Source organism: Nipponia nippon, unplaced genomic scaffold (assembly GCF_047370975.1).
Source record: "Nipponia nippon isolate SJK-2023a ecotype South Korea unplaced genomic scaffold, ASM4737097v1 scaffold_24, whole genome shotgun sequence".
NCBI classification, from domain to species: Eukaryota; Metazoa; Chordata; class Aves; order Pelecaniformes; family Threskiornithidae; genus Nipponia; species Nipponia nippon.
Genome location: NW_028262341.1, coordinates 3,925,754 through 3,940,665, shown reverse-complemented (window position 1 = coordinate 3,940,665; position 14,912 = coordinate 3,925,754). Strand labels below are relative to the sequence as shown.

Below are 14,912 nucleotides of genomic sequence, written 5' to 3'. Positions count from 1 at the left end.
ACTTTATTCAGTTGGAAACCCACTCCTGCAAGCTCTGGCTGTAACTCTTGAATTTGATCTTATTTCTCCTATATATGAAAAATGCTTAGGGTGAGATCTAGAAGGGATTCTTAGGCACCTCAGACTACAGCTCTGTAAAAACAGTGTTTTATGGTAGGATGATGAACATGCCTAGACTTCCTAGGGAGACACCAGAGTGATGTAGGTCATGTTGAGGGTCCCCTCTTGGTTCTTGGTCAGGGCTCATATGAGGCAGCCAACAGGACGGAGCTCCTGTCTTCTGCAGAGGAGGATGGTCTGTCGGCTGCCTGTTCAGTGTGGTGTTTTCTGTGGACAGCCACTCTGTCAACTGCACACACAGCGAAGCAGAAAGCTAGCATAATAATATTCATGCCAAGACAAAGCCTTTAGGGCTAGATTTTCTAAATATCGTTTATAACTTCTGTGAAACTATTGCATGGAGAACAAGGTTTTGGTTTGGGAGAGAGAGAACATGGGGCATTAGCACAGATGTGTGTGCAAAGCTCACTGAGGGTTTGGTATTTTGTGTGATGCTTTGAAAACTCTGAGCCCCCTTGTGCATATTCCTAGACTATATCTTCCAGTTTTTATGGACTATGCCCCATACAAAATAAATGCCATAAGAATGGGACTGCTACTTCCTATGGGTGAAAGAGGACCTTATTAATCAGTGCAGGAAATGTTTGGAACAAAGTGAAAGTAACTATTACAAGCACCACACAGCTCATTATTGCATTTAAAAGCATGCACCGAATATAGCTGTCTGAATCGAGTAATTGTGGCAGCTCCCAGGAAGGCACAGGCAAATTCTTACAGGTAATGCTAAGGATGTTTCCTCCCTTGAATTATGGAGCTATTTTATTTATGCCACATCATATTGATGAGGTGTAACCAATTCTTCTGCTGGGAGGTGCTCTGAAACAATGTGATGAGGACAGCATTATGTTCTTTAAGACTGGCATAAGAACACCCTCCTTTGAGAAAGAAAATAATTTTTTGGTTTCTAGCAGGAAGGTGATGATGGTGGTATTGTAGCAATTTAGCACAACTAGAACCATTCTTGTTTAGAAAGAAGTTTAATGATGTTGTATTTGATTAATTCCATTATTTCCACAGGATCTTAGAAATTAAAGAAATCATTGATCTCCCATGTAGGAATCTCACAGAAGGGAAGGTACTTGGTATCAGGCAAGATAAAGCTCAAGCAGCCAAATTATTCCTTCTTTTTACATCCTAAAATTCTACTGAAGGCAAAGACTTTTTTTTTTTTTTTTTTTTTTTAATGAATTGATGCTTCTCTCAAAGTAGGCCCAGTTTTGTTCCTGTTGCAGCCAGTGGGAGTTTATCTTTCCCTTTCAAGGGGACAACGTTAAACCCTCTATCACCTACTTTCGGACAGAAACCAAGGAACTGATGCTGAAACCTTCCCTCTGGTTGGCAGGTCCTCTGAAATCAGTGGATAAAGCTGGATGAATCAGCCTCAAATTTCCATAACATCAAAATACACTTGGTATGCTGTAAGAACAACCAGAAAGTAATAACACACTTAGGCAATCCAGTCTCTTTGTTTTAAGATGTGAGGCAAGCAGGAAATCTTGGAATCGAGGGCTGGCTGTCCATGTTGAGCCTTATCTGTCAAATTCAGTATTTTATAATATCACCTTACCAAGATCCATATAGTTAGCTGTATAGCAGATATCTCATTTGTCATAAATAAACAGCCACTTATTAATTGTTATCTACTGCTAGTGTGTTTGCTTAAACTGTTATCAACAGAAAACCTGAATGTATTACTAAAGCAAAAGGTTTTTGGATGCAGTTTAGACATTAACTTTTCATTTTCTTGAACAATAGTAAATCTGTTAGTATTTTATAAGCAAGAACATATACCTGATTTAATAATTTTCATAAATGAAATGCTAATATCAGATGGCTGGAAAAATTTTGAAGAAGAGAAAAGGTTATCTCTGTATATAAGTTTTGCTTTGTCACTGTGCTGTACTCTGTATCAGAAGAACAAAGGCTATATGCATAATAAGGCCATGAAAATGAGGTGAAATCAGCAAAAGTATGGTGGGGGAGGGGAAGTTGTAAAATATGGCCATCAGTATAATGACCTAGGAGTAGAGAATTTAAATGTTTAATGCTTGCACATTCCAGTTCATTTTTCTGTCATGTTTTTGAATGTGTAGACTGAGGAGGCTTTTGAAAGACCAGAATGAAAAGATCTCTATTTTGGACCAAAAGGATTAATAACATCATTATTTAACAGACTGTCCAGATATACCGTCCTAGCCTACAGCTCTTTATTTTTATTTTTTAAAATAGAAGAAGTGTGGTAATAATTAGTGGTGATAATGGAGGAGAGGCAGAAACCCCACTATTTGTGTTTTCGGTGAGGGTTTTTTTTTTCTTGCCCTGCTGCACTGTCTGGATGCCAGCTCCCCATCTCAGCCATGATGGAAGCTCAGAGTACAATAGAAGCACAGCAACAATATGAATTACAAATACATGTATATCTTACTGCACGGCCTTTCCCTCCCCCTCCTTTAAATGAATGTAGTCTAAAAATATCCTCCACTCTAAATTGCTTTACTACTGAGGCAACACCTTGCAAAAACACTATGGTTACTTACCGAGGAAAACAAAACCTCAAACACCAGACAGAGTAATGTTAATGTGAATTGTTTTGCATCTGACTGCAAATTAACTATCTTTTTGAAAGATATCATTCTCATTTAATAACATGGAGTGCATATCCACATTAAAACAATAGTATTTTGCTTATGGTGAATTTATGAGGAATATCTTGTTGCTTCAAATAAAAAAGGGGAAAAATGTAGGTTCTACACATGATAAGTACATGTTGTGTTATTTTTATTGTTGTAGCCCGGTAAAAGTAATTTATATCAGCTTTTGGAAAGGTATTGTCAATTATTTGTTCACAAGTGGATATCAAGGGGAAAAAAAGGGGGAAAAATACACCAAAATAGTAAATGGAATCCATATTAAAATTATTTTTTAATTTTAGAGCCTAATTCAGCAAGTTTACTTAGAAGAAACTACTCATATGAGTAATGCATTGATATTAAGAGGTTTACTCAGGTAAGTGTAGTTACTCGTGTGCAAGAACTTGCAGAATCAAGCCCTTGTCTGTAAATGTTCAGAAAATAAATCATTGATGAAATGTACTGTATCCTTCTGTTTACAAGATGGAAATGTCCATTTGGCACTTGTAAAATGTGCTAATGAAAGGCTTTCTTAAAGAAGTGAAAATTAGCTAAGTATGAATGACTTCCTTTGAACTAGTTAAATCCTTTCTTTACTTGCTACCAAAAGAAAAACTGAAATTAATAACTTTCTTTAGCATTTTAACTCTTTTGTGAAAAATCTTAACACTGCCAATGTCAGAGCGTAGAGCTTAATCAGCACAATTGACAAGGATTTACGAACTTTTTCATTCCAAATGTATTTACATATACACAAGCACATACGTGTACATAAATTCATTTTATTACAGACATTGTACACAAACAGAGCCTTAAATAGTCAAAGTACTAAAAAAGCCAATCAAAATACTCTTCATATATCTGTAAGTCCATAAACCTCTTAAAATTGTCTCTTTAAAAAAACCCCAAACAGCTAAATTATGGAAATACACACTGCATTACAGAATATTTGCCAGTTATATCTTGATTCTTATTTGAAATTCCCACAAGAATATAGGCATGCCAGTGATATAAACCATAGAAACAGGAAAAGAAGTAGAACACAGGGACTTGTAAATAAATCCATGAATATCAAGAAGCAGGGATGCTAAGATTATGCATTTTACCAGAACACTCTTTTGCTTGTAAACCATAAGGCCAGACATTTGTGAGATGCAGTATTGCCAGCTCTGCAGAGAGGCGAGCGTGTGTGTGTGTTCATATGTATGTATGTATGTATGTGTGTGTGTGTGTGAAAGACAGGAGGGAGGGAGGAGGAAGGGAGAGGCAGGGGGGAGAGGAAGAGAGGTGGGGACAGGCAGACACAATAAAGCATAATAACATTCCTGCATGTCTAATAGCTTAAATATTCTCCGTCTCTCTGTATCCTATTGCTATCGATATTGCAAACAGAGTTAGAGAAGCAGTTAATATTCTATCAATAGTTTGTCTTTAATTCAAGTACTTTTTGACAGAAAAAAAAAAGGAAAAAAGATTTGTAGCTTCAAGTACAGGGAAAATGGAAATGTTTGCTTTAATGATATTTTCAAGATAGAGCAGCGTTTGCATGCCTCACATGCTTAATGGGCTGCTTGCCAATCATAAAATACTAGCATTAAATTATTTATTTCTTAGTTACACAGCACACCTTATTAGTAGTAAATTAATATTAATAGTTCTAATTTATCTTTTAACGTCAGCGTATTTTAAAAAATTACAGCTTTAGGGACATAAGACAAAGCCCAGCCCATAGTTAGCACTGCACTTCCTTGATATTATTTGGCTCTGTGGTGGCTGTTTTGTGGAAGTATAGAGTATTTTTTTGTTTATTTGACAGATGCTGTGGCTTTAACAAAGAGTGACTGAGTTGTCTTAACAAAGACAAGGAGGGCTGAGTGTGTTGCTTGCAAAAGAATAACCACATTCCAGATCTCTTAAATCCACACTATATGTAGTGCAGATCCTGAGTGGCTTTTGTTTTCCATGTCTTTTGTAAGCTTTTAGGGTTTGTTTTTTTTTTTTTTCCCCCTGCATCAAATGTCAAGTTAATTTACAGGGCGCTATTACTGATATGTTTCCTTGGTCTGTGGTTTTCTGTGAAAAGCAGGCAGCTGAGACCAAGTCTTGGGGCGAGGGGGAGGTGCAGGAGAGCCCGCAGCACGTACAGTGTGCGCCCGCGCCTGTAAATTGGCTGCCTGTATGACAGCAGGACGGGGGAAACCTCCCGTCCTCATTTGCATCCTGAAGAATATCCAGGATTAAACCCGACTGATTTCCATACGGGATTTAGACCTGACATTTATTATTCAGTTCACAGATCTCTTGAAGGAAAGTTTGTTTTCCACTCATAGATGAAAAATCTCCTAAGATAAATAAAGGCTGGCTTAGCAGCAACAGTAAATAAATACCTTTCCTGTATTTCTTGTGAATTTATCTTATGTGATTACCAGACAGATGCTTGCCACCAAATTATTGTATTTTGCTCCTTAGCAATTCAAAAGAAAATATCTATCAAATCCACCGCGTGGCGTTTGGAAAATGTGTCCATTTAATTCCAGAAGTTTACTTCCCATAAATAAAATTATAGATCATGGTTTTAAAGGCAAATTAAAACAATCCTTGAAAAGCTGTGTAAGAAAGATTTTACACTTTTCTGTCTTCATGAAGGGAGATGCAATTTTCTAACTGCTGTATGCATCAATTAGTATTTTTCAAGCAGCATAAAAAATGCAAGCAACTGTTACATGTGAGCATGCATGTAGTGAATTTATAACATAGCACCAGCTCGTTTTCATCACCTAACAGCTTCATAAAATATTTTGGTGATGCTTAACACTCCAGTCGTAATAGCAGGTAGCGATAAAAACCCATAACCCAATATTTTAATAAAATTTTAAATAAACCCAGCCTTCACTTTTAATAAGAGGTCATACAATGCTTTGACTTGTCACTAATTTAAAGGAACACATTACAATTTTCTCAAGGTGCTGCTCTCCAGATGTCTCTCCCAGTAACTCTGATGCAGGGTGTCAGTGCCTTCTGTGAGCTGCTTAGTGGCTTGCAGGATCAGGGCCTTAGCAGGCATATCCACTTAAATGTGGCTCCCAAATCTGTAGTCTTTGCTGAACAGCTTTTGAAACTTAGCTTGGTCTGAATAGTGAGAACAGAGGACAAACACAAGCTCAGTTTCAAGGCTGATCCTACAAGAGTTATGGTATGCTAACATTAAAAACGTGCACTGAGAGCATATAGGGATGAAGCCCTAGTATTTTCCTACAATATTTCATTCAATGAAGTTGTGATGATTTAGATTAAACAGAAACCATGCCCTGATGTTTGTTTCGGCCCCAAGTCTGCAAGTCACAGAGCACCTTTGGAAGCACATCTCTCAGTGGGTGTGTGTAGGTGTAGACCCTTTGTGAACACGGGGCAGGTGGGGGTAAACCTTACTCACTCCTTCTGTGGCTGCCAAATGCAAAATACATACTCAAAGCAAATAGAGACAACACTTATGCCTGTCCATATCCACATTTTCTGAAAAACAAAATCATTTTAAGACATTCCATTGATCCTCATGGATGCTCTGATGGATTGTAAATTTTAACCATTTAAAAAATGTAGTGCTTAAGGGCCATGTTGTTTTGTGCAGATGGGATGCACATGCGCCCACGCACACATCCAGACACGTCTGTGCACTGATGTGCCTGGGTATTTGGGTGCAGTATTTTTCACTCCTTTCCTGTGCAGTAACACAGCTGTAAGTTATATTTGCAGTGTGTCACAGTCAGGTTTAGACTTTATGTATAGTCACTTGAAACAAATAAATGTAAAACACTAGATTTGGCACTTCTGTGTCATACAAAGAGAAGGCTTTCCACACTGTTTCCTTACCTTCTGGCTAATTTGCCCAATTAATTCTGAGATCTCACACAATAATGAAAGATGGAACTTTCAGTGAGCTCCTCTCCCACTACGTTGTTACACATGGAAGACAGGACTGAGCTTATGTCCATTGAAAATACCATACAAAATAGCTTAAAAAAATTGATGAATAAACCAAAAAATACATCTATTTTCCTAAGTGCAAATGCAGTGGTGTATTTAGGTATTTAAGAGAGACAGTGAAATGTATTCTTAATTTTTATAAAGAGCAAATAAGTTCTACTAAGAACACATGCAATTAAAATTAGAGCATTCTGTTTTCTCTTTAATGTGGCCTGCAACATTTGTTCTCCTTAGGTATATAACCATAGAATAATTTCTATTAAGACTGAAGGATTCATACAGTAATGATGCTTCATGTTTTGTTTTGTGACTATTTTGAAGCATGTGGCAGTGTAAATAATACAGATTTTTTTTTTGCAAATTAATTAACTGCATAACAATATCCAGCAATACTGTAATTTGCAGTGTAGCAGGCAATTTTACTATTTTTTTGTAAAAAGCTAGACTTCTAAATCTGTTAGCATATTAATGTGTGGTGAATATCCACTGATATTTTAAGGCCTCGCAGTGCATTGCACTTTCATCTACAAGTAACTTTACGGATCTAAAATGAAATCATGTCATGAATTTGAAGGTCTAGCAGATGTACTAGCCACTCAAAATATGAAGAAAAATGTCCATAGTTAATAATCATTACAAACAGTGCATATGTAGACTAGATCCCAATTAATTTCTCTAATAAACAATGTATACAAACCTCTACGAGGTACAACAGATCTGGAACATAATTGCAGTTTGCCGTAGTTAACAGCAAATCATTTAACGTCATTGTTTTACAACTCTGTGCTTAAAATAAAAATTAGAAGAAAAGCTTGCTAAAGCAGTCTATCACGTGGGTAATCAGATTACTGAAGTAATTAGACAGATCAAACTAATTTTCAGAAAGCAGTCCAATACAAGAGACATCTTACTCTCTATTGTTATCTGTAGGTAACGGAATAATAACATGTAAAATATCTACAGAAAGACTTGTGTTCATTTCACATAAATAATTGGCATTAAGATAAGACACTCTTACATGCATGCACACATACCACACGTACATTAAAAACCTGAAGCTTTAAAAAGTAGCATGCTAGTAAAGCATTTGATTTTTAAAATATTTTGTTCAAATTCCTACCAGTTCACACTGCTCCCAGGAGAGACCAAGGAAATATTAAAAATACTACAGAAATAAAAAGGATAAGATATTTGTCACTCTCGTTTAAATTGATGTATGCTGCTGTCCTATAAACGTCACATCGGATAACCCTGAAAAATTACCATGAATCTCCATAATTATGCATATTCATGATGGTGTTTTGCATAGCGCTAGCAGCAGACTGCATGGGGACGCGGGTGAGGAAAGACCGAATGGTTTGACAGACTAAAATTATTACCAGCATCCTAGAAATAGACTCAGCAACAGTTTCATATTGCTTGGTTTACAAATACAAAACAAAATCCCTGGTGCTGCTCTCACGATGCTTACGATTTGCTAGTTGTTTTGTGCTGCATACTTAGCTGCAAAAATTTAGCGAGGATAAATTGCTGAGAGATGCCCGTGCTAATTAGAAGGGTCTTTTTTTGTTACTGACAGTTGTAAAGAAAACTGGGAACGAGAAATCAGAGGAGTGCTTTTTCAAAATTGCCTTCTTTTGAGGGACAAAGGTTGTATTTCCAGCACTGTACTGTGGCACGGGTTCCTCATCTGCTCACCCAATGCAGGTGAGCCCGGTGTGGATTCAGGCGCACCCTCACTTCTGCACCCAAGATGAGGCCCAGGCAATATTCAAACAAACTGTTAAAAGACCAGGAGAGACAGAAAGGTTGTCGTGCCCCTGGCTCAATAGCTTTTCCTGCCAAAAGCAGAGAGCAGAGTTAATCAGAGGCTCTAGAAGTAATTATCACCAGGGTTTGGGCAGCATGGATGCTTGGGTAAACAGCGATTGTTCTTTCCACCAGATCCTGAATAGAAACAACAATACTGGCATTGTCCTCCACTTCTCATTAAGGGGTTTCAAGGAGGGAGCCAGGCTCTGGGAGGCGGGTGGGAAACTGACAGTCAGACCGTGCTTTGGAGGAGCCTCTCCTGGTCCCGCTGCAGCAGGCTCTGGCTTTTGGCATTGGCGGTGCCAGCTGCATGGGGAGAAGCAAAACCTGTCATACCATCTTCTCATCAAACCTTCAGTGTGGGGGCATAAGTACTGTTAGAGCCTAATGAAGAAACAAACACAAAAGGGAAGATTAGGTCTCGTTAACACGTGCATTCGTTTGCCCCCAATAAGATCCCACCATGAAGGGACAACTGCATAGGGCGTTTCGTTTGTTTATTTTTTTTTAAGGGGTGGACAGTGACATGGGCGAAGTGGTATTTTCTGTAGGTTTTTTAGACATCTTGCCATAACCACATAGCTATAACCTGGCAAATTGTGATTGTCAAAAATGGCATTTGCAACAACTCTGTCAGTGGCCACTGTCAGAGCCCACAAACATGTACTTTGAAAATATTTATGTCAACAATATTGCACCACTCCCATCCGAAGTGTTCACTTACATACTCTGCTAATATGATTGAATGATTTTGGATGAATAATCACGTGGGCCTTTGTGTGTTGTTAAACTCAATCTACTTTTCAGGACCAACGCCAGCATGTGATGGCCCTGCTTTACTCCTAAGACTGGGATACCAGCTCTTCTTCCCGAACAATGCTTTCCTTCATGAGCAGCTCCACTGATTTCAGCAGTGCTTCTTGTGGAGCTAAAGGCTGCTCGCCATGAGCACAGGGCTCACAAGCTGGTCCTCCAGTCCTGCTTCATCCTTCTGGATTCAGAGCAAGGTGGCCTTAATCAGGGTCCCAACCCAAAGCCCTTTTACATATCCCATTTCTGGTGGAGTCAACGGGAATTTTGTGTTTGCAGTTTGAAGAATTAAGGCCCCGGTCTGCAGGGGAAGGTTAGCATTAAACAATAGAAATCTGTGTAAAGTAGCTTGTAGAATTACATCCTCAGCAAGGACTCAGGATTTAGCCCTGCTTTAGGCATGCTTTCATGTAAAGATACACTTAAACCTGTCTGAGCTTGTGCTTGAATGTATAACACCAGAACAATGAACTGGGGGAAAATACACATAAAACTTTTTGCTAAAATTGTATTTATAGGTAATTTGGAGGCCGGAGGTTATTTAAATGTTTACACTCATAAGGTATGTGCATATGTGTATGAAGGTATAGGTAGATATGTGTGTACATAGAAATATTTCTGTTTCAGTGTCAGAGATTTTATATTTTTGTACCTGAGTATATGTGAAAGAAGTTGAACACTGGAAACAGTTCTCAGGTGCTTCTTGCATAGACATGTGTACATATTTACCTGAAAGTTGCTGGGAGTTTGACAGCCATGATGCTACAATTATTTTCATTGTTGTAAGTAATCAGTCATTGGCAGAAGGGTGTGCTGTGCGTAGACCCAATGCGAAGCTTCTCTTTGTTTATGCTGCATTTAGCTATCTGTCAACCACAGGATACTGATAGAGTATATTTTAAATGTTAATACTCTAAAGGAAACAAGAGAACCTTAATTGAATGATCTGTTTGCTGAGCTGCAAGGTGTGTGTAGAACCTGTACAAGAAAGATCCGTAATAAATCCCTATCTTTGAAACCCCAGGTGCATGTTTGATTAAGGTAGCCTATTGCTAGGAGAAAATGACACCGAAGGATATACACGGTATTTTGTATAGAGAAGTATTTGATTTTTAAACAGGAGTTTTGAAAAAAACCTCTTTATATTTTCTGCTTTGGACAGCCAAATTTTGTGCAAGGATGACTTGAGGATTGGTAGCAAAGTTCAGCTTCTTTCCAAGTATGTTCTGCTATAGAAACAAAACACATGAATATTTGAAGTATATAACAACACATGGTTTTATGAATGCTGGCATGTAACACCAAGACCCTAACAGGCTAAAATACTGTTTTTACCAAAGTTACCATTTACCAAAACTTTGATTTCAGTATATTTACTTCCATATACTGACTCACTCCCGCCTAGGTGGCAAGAAGAAGGAAAAGTGCTTATGATGTATTTGAATTGCAAAAACAAGACCTATTTCACAAGGACTCCACCCCCTGGGATCTCAGTGAATGTATGCCTTATTTCATTTTTCCAGTTTTCAGTATCAATATCACACATCATTATTTTTATTTTATTTCACAAAAATTAAAAAGTACCTTTCTGTTAGGAGGATTAGCATTACCTTTTCCACACATAATGGCCTAATGTTTTGTCAGGTTTTTACGATTTAAGACCTATCGAAATGAAATGTCTTTATTTGAGAAATGTTTCTGCAGATTCAGAGAGACTAGAGACAAAAAAAAGCCTAATTTTTGTAATAATCCTTATGATCTTATTTGGTACTGTGTTTACTACTCAGGAGGCCACTGTTGTGGTTTTGCGCTATTTTTGTGAAGCTGCTCAATCAGTACCAAAAAGATATGATTTTATTTTTTTTTTGGTAAACTAAGCAGCAGCCCTTCAGTTATTTTCAAGGAAGGACAAAAGAGTTAAATGATGTTACTAAAAGCTAGTACTGCTGTACAATAGCATAAGGCCGATATTAGTGCAGTTTCCAAATATGAGATCATATTTTTCTTTACACAAATAAGTGAGCTTTGTAATAATGGAATCTAAATTTGTTATCAGTTACAGAACAGTTAAATTTATTGCTAGAACGATAGCTAATGCAATCATGTATGCGTGAGAATTATACAAAGTACAGCTGCACTATTTCATAGGTGATTATTTGTCCCTTGAAGACTTTCTGGTTATATATACAATTAAAAGATTGATAAAAACAGCACCTGAAAACACTGGTTAGTAGATGCTAACTATTACAGGTATGTCATGAGTTCATAACACACATTAGAATCATGTAGAAATTAAATATCCTGTATGGTGCCTGTATATGGTGCTATCATCTATGTATTTCATGTGTTTAGATATGTGATTGTTGGTGCCAGATCTATAGAAAGAATATTAAGATGATCACCACTTTTTGAAAACTGTTGCTGGCCAGCAGTACTGCAGCCTTCAAATTCCAGGGAGAATTAGCCCAAATTACTGTATATTTTATGCTTTAAGTAGCTTTTGAGAAAAAATAGATTGCACATGTGAAGTCCTTTGAGGAGATTATTGAAATATTTTCAAAATAAATTTTGTTATAATGTCTCCCTTCTAGCTCTATTTTATTTGAAGGCAAAAAGTTCTGTCCCAAAGTGTTTAAAAAAATTCAGAAAATATTTTTTTTTAAAAAGAAAGTACATATATATATGAACATATATATACATACCTAGATATACATATATGCTTACTATACTATATAGTCATATATATGTATATATGCAGTATCCTCAAATTTTTTGTATCTATAAGTAACATTTTATGTTTTTCATATATTACTACACTGCTACTATAAAAAATGAATAATATACAGGAAAATATCAAGCATAATACAAAACAACAGACTCATTCTTACAAAGCTTAAGCAAAAAACACCCCCAGAAAACATTCATAAAGTTTGTGTTTTCATTTCTCCTTCTTTACTAAGAAAGATAATAAATAAAGCAGAATAAAAAGCCAGTTAAAATATTACTGTGTTGGTTACAATGAATCTTTTAATAAGGTTTTGAATATGCTATTTTTTACTTACTTTTGTAGTATTCCTGTGAATAGTCTTCACTAGCACTACTTATTTAGTCAATGACACATAAGGTGAGTGAAAATTGCAGAATTAGACTCTGAAAGGAATATTAAAAATCCTAACAAAATCACTGGAGCAATCCTGCAAGATACTGAGTACTTTGCAGCTAATCTGACATAAACTCACAAGCAGGATAAACCTAAAGTGTGTTCTCAAGGTTAAAGATATACACAGGTTTAAGTACTTTGCGGAGCAGGAGAGAAAATGAATGGAACTTTCTTGCCCTGGTTTTTGGTGGGTTTTTGAGCAATGTATTTTGCTGTAAGCATTGTGAGTGGGTTTTCTGAAATGTGTAATGTTTATTGTAACAAATTCTTTTCTCCCAAGTACATACCATGGAAATTTTTTTCCCCTTAGAATAAGGAAAATCATTCAACAAAGATATAGGACCCAGGTTTTGTTCTTAGCGCTGGCAGAGACTACTTTGTGAAGAAGGTCTGCCTTATGAGTCCAAATTCAGTCTGATTGATCAGATTCATGCCCACAGAAATAAAGGTAAATGGTAACATTTATTGCCTTGCAAGACTGTTGAAGTGTTTAGTTTGTTAACGTTTGTGCGTTACGTTAAAAGTTCTCATGTAAGTAACAACTAAGACACATGGTTGCGCTGTGAGATGGGGTGGGATAACCACACACATGGGCATAGAGCTGGTGAACATCAGGTGATGGTTGGGAGGTTGTCCTGGGTGGGCTCTGAAGAGGATATTGTCCAGAGGAGGCCTGTTTACCAGTCCAGCCTACTGCACAGGTTAGGTGAAGCACTAGATGAAGGAGGGGAAACAGGCACTGGGCAGGTTTGACTTGCGTCTGTCCATATCCGATGAGATCCGCTCAAACCAATGCAAAGCAGAACAAGGTGGCAAACTCCAAAAGCATCAGCTATGTATTTTACAGAGCAAAGATTATATTAATTGATTTCCAAAGTAGAAAGGTTTTGCAGTCCCTTGAAGAAATTCAGTGTTTCTGCCTGTGGGGGATATTTTGGAAATACCTGCTTTTTAGTGTATTCCTCAGGCAAAACAATCACTATGAGCTAAGAATAAAAGTCAGCCCTGTCAGGGTTGATTTGGAAATTTACAGAGAGGGACATAAAATACTGGAGGCCACAATATATTCACTTCCCACCCCCCTTCAAATTTGGCACTGATACAGAAATCTAAATAGCAATGTTGCCTGTCACTAGACCTGTTTTTCAGCAGTAACTTCAATTTTGTTGTTCAGCTTTCTTACAAAAAGATTAGTGCTAAACACTGAGCTGTGCCACAGACGTGTCCATCCCCACAGCTTCATGCATATCATTCAGTTTTCTATTAAGTTTCTATTAATTTTCACAGATGTAATTTATTATTTCTCATTGCTTTGTTCTTTCCTCTTGCTTTCCATTGCTGTTTTTTTGTCAGTCTTGTATACACTATACCTGCAGGGGTGTTCCCCTCATTCCTCACCTCTCATTTTCTTAATTTTGTCTCCCCTGTTCTTTTCCTCCCATTGCATTGCCTCCCACATCCCTACTGTTGAAATCTCCCTCCATCCTTCTGATTCTCATTTTGTGTGGTTGTCTTCCAGTTTTCCCTGCTCAGGCAGCCATGTTCAGCTGTTCTGCCTCTGCAACCACCTCCAATGCTCTCATCGGTCCCTAATATTCACTCTGCAGCCAGTGCTTGCTCACTTGTGCACTGCCAGGCTTTACTTCAGCTGCACAGGACACAATAAGGCACTCAGTTGGGTGTTGCAAATCTCTGGACTTTGAAGTCTAATTGGGAGACACTTTTCTTTCTGGAGAAGTGCCATAGACGCATGTGGCTGCTCTTTTGGGTATGAGAGGGCCAAAGAAAACTCTCTTTATCAGGAGAGCTTAGGCCACCCTTTCTTTAGGTAGCCTAAGGCTGTGCTGTTGAATCACAGGCTGCCTTACAAGAGCACCGTTCTTCGTGCCTTATGCACTGCAACTGTGTGAGGGTGGAGAGAAGATACCAGTCCTGCATGCTACCCAGGGAACTTATCCACCGTCAAATTGTCGAGTCCAGCTTTGACACAAAGCCCATTTAAAAGTGGTTTTAAAATTATCACCCTTGTGCTTATTTTCAACAGATCTATTGCAAACTTAATTATACCTACATTATTTAATATTCTGAGCAATGTATGTACTGTAACAATATTTTTTCCTGCTTTCAACTCTTCAGCCTCTCTTATTTCAATACTTGTGATTTATAAAAACACAGTTGTGCAATATCTCTCTGTTAAAAGCATGACATGGCCCAAATGCTGTGCTGACCTGCACCATGTGCAAGTATTAAATCCAATGAGTCATGTTCTGTGAAAGTCCTCCACAAGGATCCCTGTGCTCTTATAGAAAACTGCCTGCCCTCTTGAGTGCATGAAACAGCCATGAAACAAAGACCACTGCACACCCCAGATGTTGGGTTGTGTTCTTCACAGTGCT

The 14,912-nt window shown here is 37.7% G+C and overlaps 1 long non-coding RNA gene across 8 annotated transcripts in view; it reads left to right on the top strand.

Annotated features, from left to right (window-relative positions):
* The window catches only part of LOC148055308 (uncharacterized), a 123,302-nt gene that overhangs the window by 59,632 nt on the left and 48,758 nt on the right, over positions 1-14,912 (top strand). Inside the window, exon 4 of one of the 8 annotated variants that reach the window (XR_015705624.1) lies at positions 9,354-9,669. The exons of the other annotated variants lie outside the window; for them this stretch is intronic. This is a non-coding gene — a long non-coding RNA (uncharacterized LOC148055308). The remainder of the gene's footprint in view (positions 1-9,353; positions 9,670-14,912) is intronic. 8 annotated transcript variants of the gene reach the window in all.